The sequence below is a fragment of the Dermacentor silvarum genome, chromosome 10, assembly GCF_013339745.2.
Source record: "Dermacentor silvarum isolate Dsil-2018 chromosome 10, BIME_Dsil_1.4, whole genome shotgun sequence".
Classification (NCBI taxonomy): domain Eukaryota; kingdom Metazoa; phylum Arthropoda; class Arachnida; order Ixodida; family Ixodidae; genus Dermacentor; species Dermacentor silvarum.
The window spans coordinates 121,788,005-121,794,313 of record NC_051163.1 but is presented as its reverse complement, the minus strand read 5'-3'; the positions used below and the strand labels follow the sequence as shown (position 1 = coordinate 121,794,313).

The 6,309-nt window shown below is 48.0% G+C and overlaps 2 pseudogenes; both read right to left on the bottom strand.

Annotated features, from left to right (window-relative positions):
* Window positions 1-1,916, bottom strand: LOC125941110 (uncharacterized; annotated as a pseudogene).
* A 37-nt stretch (window positions 1,917-1,953) lies between these two features.
* On the bottom strand, window positions 1,954-6,106 carry LOC125941109 (uncharacterized; annotated as a pseudogene).
* Between the last annotated feature and the right edge of the window lie 203 nt (window positions 6,107-6,309).

Genomic DNA, 6,309 nt, shown 5'->3' with positions numbered 1-6,309 from the left:
TTCTTTTGGCGAAGGTCGAAGCTTCTAGCAGGGCTGGTCGAGTGTACTAGAGCTACGTTGCAACATGAACATTAAAACAGCATGCCAGAACTCGGCGTATACAATACCTTTATTGTACATTTACATACATAAACTATCTGCAGTGAACTCGACGATGCTTCACTCTCACTGGCACCGCCTCAGCTTTAGAAGCTTTTGCTTTTCTCTCTGCGAGTTTCAAGATTTGTTGAAAGCTTTCGTGAGGAAATGCAGCCTTGTAAGGGCATAAAATTTAATAATGTTCGCTGTCACTTCGCGGCCATGGTCTGGGCGGCCAACCTTTTTGAGTTTATTTTCTTGAATAAAGCTTAAAAAACTGGTCATGCTCTTGCCATGTAGCTTGGTCCTGCCAAAGAAAACAGTAAATGCATTTTCAAGTTCTGTCACAAGTAGTTCAAGTGGCTTGAATGGGTAAATCAAGCCACCATGGTCAAACTCTTTAGTTAACGAAACATTATCGTTCGACGTGGCCTGAACAGGAAGAATGCAGAGTGAAGATGCACACTCAGGACATGAAATTCTCTTCAACAACTTCCGCGCGACGTATCCAGCTATATAATAAATTAATTGGCTGTCACTCTTTTTCTCTGCGTAGTCCTTGTGGTCAAACAAGGAGCGGTGCGTTTTCACCACAACTGCGGCATCTTCTGAGTTCCCTTCATGTAACAGCTTGTCAAACAGTGCTGTTATTATTTTCACATAGTAGTGACAGTGAAGAAAACAGTTGTAAAACTGTGTATGACGAAACTGATTCTTTATTGGGCGAACCTGTGCCCACAAAAGCAAGCTATACTCGAAGCACAACGATAGTGGCGAACACAGTCGGCGATCGTCGAAAATCTGCTCAGTGGCGAAGCGCGTCAGCTTTTACACATGAGTCATCGAATGTTCCAGATTATTCCCTGGTGCCCGCGTGTCTTCCAGAAAGTTCTAGACAATTCGAGTCGGTCATACAATCAGATAACATAAGCGTCGGTGAAAACAGGCAACGGGAAGAAGCATCGATAACGTTCTAGAAACTTCCGACACAGGCACGTCCTGTGCCGAGCGATAACATTTAACATTTGTTAGCCGATGGAAAGCGGCCACCGGTGAAAGATAGACATGTGTACGTGTCAATACCCTCCCCTTAAAAAGCATCGTCCCGATGCTACAAGCGCGAAAGTGATAACAAAACGACGCGTAATAAAGAGAAGAAAAAAATAACAAAGTAACAAAATACCTAAGCTCGTCAGCGGATGTAGAAAGGCTTAAGACGTACCACGTGGATGACTTCGGGTCGTGCGCGGCGCCGCTGTGATTGCGAAATGCCGTCTCGCACGACCTCATAGTCCAGTGTGCCAATCTGTCGAATAATCTTGTAGGGTCCGAAATAGCGTCGTAAAAGCTTCTCGCTAAGTCCTCGCCGGCGTATCGGAGTCCAGACCCAAACACGGTCGCCGGGCTGGTACTTGACGTAGTGTCGTCAAAGATTGTAGTGTCGGCTGTCGGTCCTCTGCTGGTTCTTGATGCGCAGGCGAACAAGCTGTCGACCTTCTTCGGCACGCTGCAAATAGGTGGCAACGTCGTGATTTTCTTCGTCAGTGACGTTCGGTAGCATGGCATCAAGCGTCGTTGCCGGGTTCCTACCGTAGACCAAGTGGAACGGCGCCATGTGCCTCGTTTCTTGCATGGCCGTGTTGTATGCGGAGGACACGTAAGGAAGGATGGCATCCCACGTCGTGTTCGACGTCGACATACATTGCCAGCATGTCGGCGATGGTCTTATTTAGGCGCTTGGTGAGGCCATTCGTCTACGGGTGGTAGGCGGTGGTCCGTCGATGGCTTGTCTGGCTGTAGCGCAGGATGGCTTGAGTTAGTTCAGCCGCGAAGGCCATACCTCTGTCGGTGATGAGGACTTCTGGGGCACCGTGACGCAGGAGGATGTTCTCAACGAAGAATCGGGCTACCTCGGCAGCACTGCCTTTGGGCAAGGCTTTTGTTTCGGCGTAGCGGGTGAGGTTGTCCGTAGCTACGACGATCCATTTATTCCCGGACGTCGACGTCGGAAAAGGCCCCAGTAAGTCCATCCCGATCTGCTGGAACGGTCGGCGAGGCGGCTCGATCGGCTGTAGAAGTCCAGCAGGCCTTGTCGGCGGTGTTTTGCGTCGCTGACAGTCTCGGCATGTCCTTACGTAATGGGCGACGTCGGCAGAAAGGCGAGGCCAGTAGTATTTTGCTTTTATCCTTTTGAACAGCTTTTTCTTGACATGCGTAAGATGGCTCCAAGAGTGCAGTGATAAATTCAGACTGCGAATTTCCACCTCTAGGTGTCTCGGTCTAGCTAAGCTGTTGAAACTGAGGTTGTTTATAATGATCGAAAACTGCTCTGCGGTAGGATGGTCATTGCATCCAAATTATTGACGCACAATCCCAAAAACGTTCTACACTTTGTCTTGACTGAGATTTGCAGTAAGTCGCATAATCCAGAAGAGAAAGTGTACTTTTCAGTGTTACACAGAGCCCAAGGGCAGTCCCTGGACTCAAAAAACTCCCACCATGCTTTGCTGCATACTCCTCCCACTCACAAAAAAAAGTCAAGATCTGCACTTTTTGACTTGAATCGAAGACCTTTGACTAGTGTTTGCGATGACATGACAAAAATTAACTTTTCCATAAGCCTTACGAAGTGCTCTGTTGGCTCAAAGTACGGAACTTTTTCTGAAGATTACTCTTGTAGAAGAAAAGACCTTTGAGGACCTCCTCGCTGAAAAGCTGGAATGCTAAGTTTACCCGCATTTTTTCAAAAGCTGTTCATGTGCTCTAGTAATATGTGGCATGACCTTCAGTGTAAGGGTGTCGCTATCATTCTTCCAAGCCTTCTGGATAGAACCTACATGAACATGAACTTGTGGTATCTGTAATCCTTTTGAAACAAAGCTATTCTGCTCACATTTTACAAGGTGAAAGTCAGAAATCATGTGAAGGTGTCTTGCTGCGTCAACAGGATAGGAAGTCTTGCATGTGATTTCCGCTGATGATGCTGCAACAAGCGAGAAAATTATGTAAACGAAAGCAGGTAAACAAAGTATAAATAATTTTATGAAGATGTATGGAATGAGGCAACCTACCCTTTATCCCAAGCAGCTTTGAAAGACTTCTCTTCCATGGTGCACCGTCGCTCGTCCAATAATCAACTTGACCACATTTTTCAGCCATTATCGTAGCTTCAAGTAGTAACTTGGACAGGAGAGGTGCATTCACGTTGCCTCTAGAAGAAAATACGGAGAGTATTTGGGTCCATTCTCCTGAAAAAAAAAAGCAGAAGTATTGCAGTGTTAAGGACAGAGGAAGGCTTTTTGTTTAGTAGATGCAGAATTGAAAAGTGTTTGAAGACCAAATCATTGCCACTCTTAACATTGATGTTGTACATCTTAACATTAATGATGTGACATTGATGTTGTACAATTAGAAGAAACCACTCACCTTGGAAAGACTGAAACGTGTTGATGAGTCGGTGGTTGCTCAGTGAAGTCTTGTTTTCCGGTTCTGTGAAGGGCCGAGGTCTATGAAGCCACTCATTTCTCCTGACGCTCTCACTGCCATATTCTCGGAGAGCTTCAGTTTGTCGAAAACAAGTCTCCATGGACACTAAACTCATACATGTCCTTTATTTTTTTCTCCAGGGCTGAAAACACCTTGGCGTTTAAACCAAATGTGCTTTTAAATCTTTGCATGTGCTTCTCTAAGCATGATTTACTTGGTAGTGCCATGATTTGATGCCTTCTAATATGCTCATAGAGCTGTGGGCTCTTCATTCGCATCAGGATACATTCCAAAACCCACAGCTTGTCGTAAGCCATGCCACGGCTTGACTTTCTGGATGCGACTTCAAAGCAGGTTCTTGCAGCTAAGTTCTGTTTTGGCGGCAGTCCACTAATTTTCCGCTCAAAAGCCATGCTGGCCACTGATTTATTCAAAACTCGCAGTTTTTCTACAGTTTTTTGGGCTTTTCCGAGCCTTCTCTTTGTCCGGAGCAGCTGAACAGACTTCCTGGCAGCTGGCTGCCTGATTGTTGGCTTGGGCTTCTGCTTCTGCTGGCGCATCTGATTTGCTTTAAGCTTCCTAGTGTACTTACAATGCAGACACTTTTCCTTCAGCTGTTGTGCCAGAGCACGTGTGCAAATAGCACACTGCACCAAACTTAGGGCACTGGCCAGACTTAAGGGGTTGAATATCACACCCAGGGCACAGCAGCAGTGCATCAGCTTTAACGCCGTGAGAGCGTCACTTTTGGTGGCCATGAAAAATTCATCAACCTTGATGTTGCGGCTGTGTATGCAGCACAATGACGTTTCTGGTTATTTCTGTGGCAGTTCAGAGCACACTGTGAATGTGACGTGCTTAATAACAAGCACATCTCCCGTTTTCACGCGACCATTCCACCTGAAGCAAAGCTCCCCGGGGTCATTTGATAGCACAATTCTTGTATAAAAAGCTGAAGGCAGTGAAGCATTGCTGAACGGGTGCGGGGAAGTGTCCGACGCCAGCTGTATGTCAATGCCTTCGGCGAGTTCGCAGTCAGGCGTGCTTTCATGTAGAGCCTTGTGCTTCGGTGGTGGGCCATAGTGGTTGGCGAGGTCTCTCTCCTTTCTTTTTTTCAGAGCAGGCTTTGTCAGATATGAAGGTGCATCAGGGAATATAGTCAGCGCAGTGTCATCAGTAAGCGCTGACTGTTGCGTTCTAGCTCGACAACCTCTCCATTGATCACATGCTTGAATGTTCTCTGTATTTAGCGTTCATCAAAATGACGAGAACACACTACGCATGTATTGTTGAGTACCTTGTCGTCTCGTTTGATGTTTCTGGCCCATTCTTGCAAGCCAACAGGATCGGCAGGGGCTCAGAACAATGACACCTTTTCTGTTGACCACCCTTCCACAAAGGCACAAAGCACGTCCTACCCTTACGGGCAGGCATGGTCATTCATGTTCAACGCAGACCAGTGCTGTTGTTCGAAACTCCTTGATCTGACAACACAGCACCAGAAGGTTCAAAGCGCACAATCGCAGCAGAAGCACACCGCTAACACGCCGACCCGACTGCCTCGCTACCGCGCCCCGCCACGCATTCTCGCGCGCCAGATATGAACGTATTTCACTTCGCCTGCTGGAGGAGCCAGCCGCTCACGACCCTAGAAAGCTCGTTCTCGCCCCCTCTAACTTAGCTTCACCGAGCCGTGCGGAGTGGGCGGCAGCTGCGCAGAGGTGGAGCTAAGCCGTGACGTCACTACGCCGACCCATGGGATATATAGCTCCGCATTGCTGCTGCGGTGACACAAAAGCCCCGCTGTCTCCACGCCGAGCACATCGCTGCCAAAATGGGGTGGCCGAAGAAGAGGCAGCGCAGTACGAAAGCCGCCGCGCCGCTACTCGAGAGCAAAGAGATGACTTCGGTCCGATCCTGAGTGCGCGCTGCAAAGCGACAAAACGACGGTGATTCGCAGAAGATCCAGAGTTAAGAGCCCGCGAAACCGAGCAAAAGCGTTTGAGCATCCAAAAGCGTCCAGATATTTTAATGACCGAGTGTTCGTTGCTCCTTGGGCTGTCGATGATTTTGGGGTGATGTTGCACAAAACGTGGACGAGTCTCGAAGCATAACCTCGAAAAAACTTGGCCGAACCAAGATAAAGCTAGATAGGGTCGCAGCTTCGCTGTTTGCCCAGTCTTTGCACCACTAGTGTGAAGCTGCCCCTAATTTTTTTTCTAGCAATAGCTGGAAAAATAGAGCGGTCACGTTGGCATTGAAAGTAAGCCTCTTCTCCTTTCGTGCGGCGTAGTGGGCGTTGCGCCTGGCTGACGAGTAAGTACTTCGTGTGTTCTTGCAGCGTTCCATTTCGCCATGCGGGACAAGTTTCCTTCTTTGCTGCTTTGGCTTCGCTGCACACAGACCGTGAAACAAGGTCATGTCTGTCCCTGAAGTGGTGAAACCACCTTCCGAAGTGAGAGTCGAGGATGTTCAGGTGCTGAGCGAAATCGGCTGCCTTTGCCATGACTATGGGGCCACTCATTGGGATCTCCTGACTCATTTTGTCTTTAATCCATGTGATCAATGCACTCTCCAAGTTCGGCACTTGCGGTCATTTGCAAAGCTTTCCGCTGCGCAAGTGTCCGTTGCTTTTTTCTTGCAGATATATGTCGACAGCGTGCCCTTCGGCATATCGTACTTTGCGATTTCATGCTTGCTCTGCTTGCCAGCTTCTACTTCTCGTCGAATTTCCAGCTTCTCCTT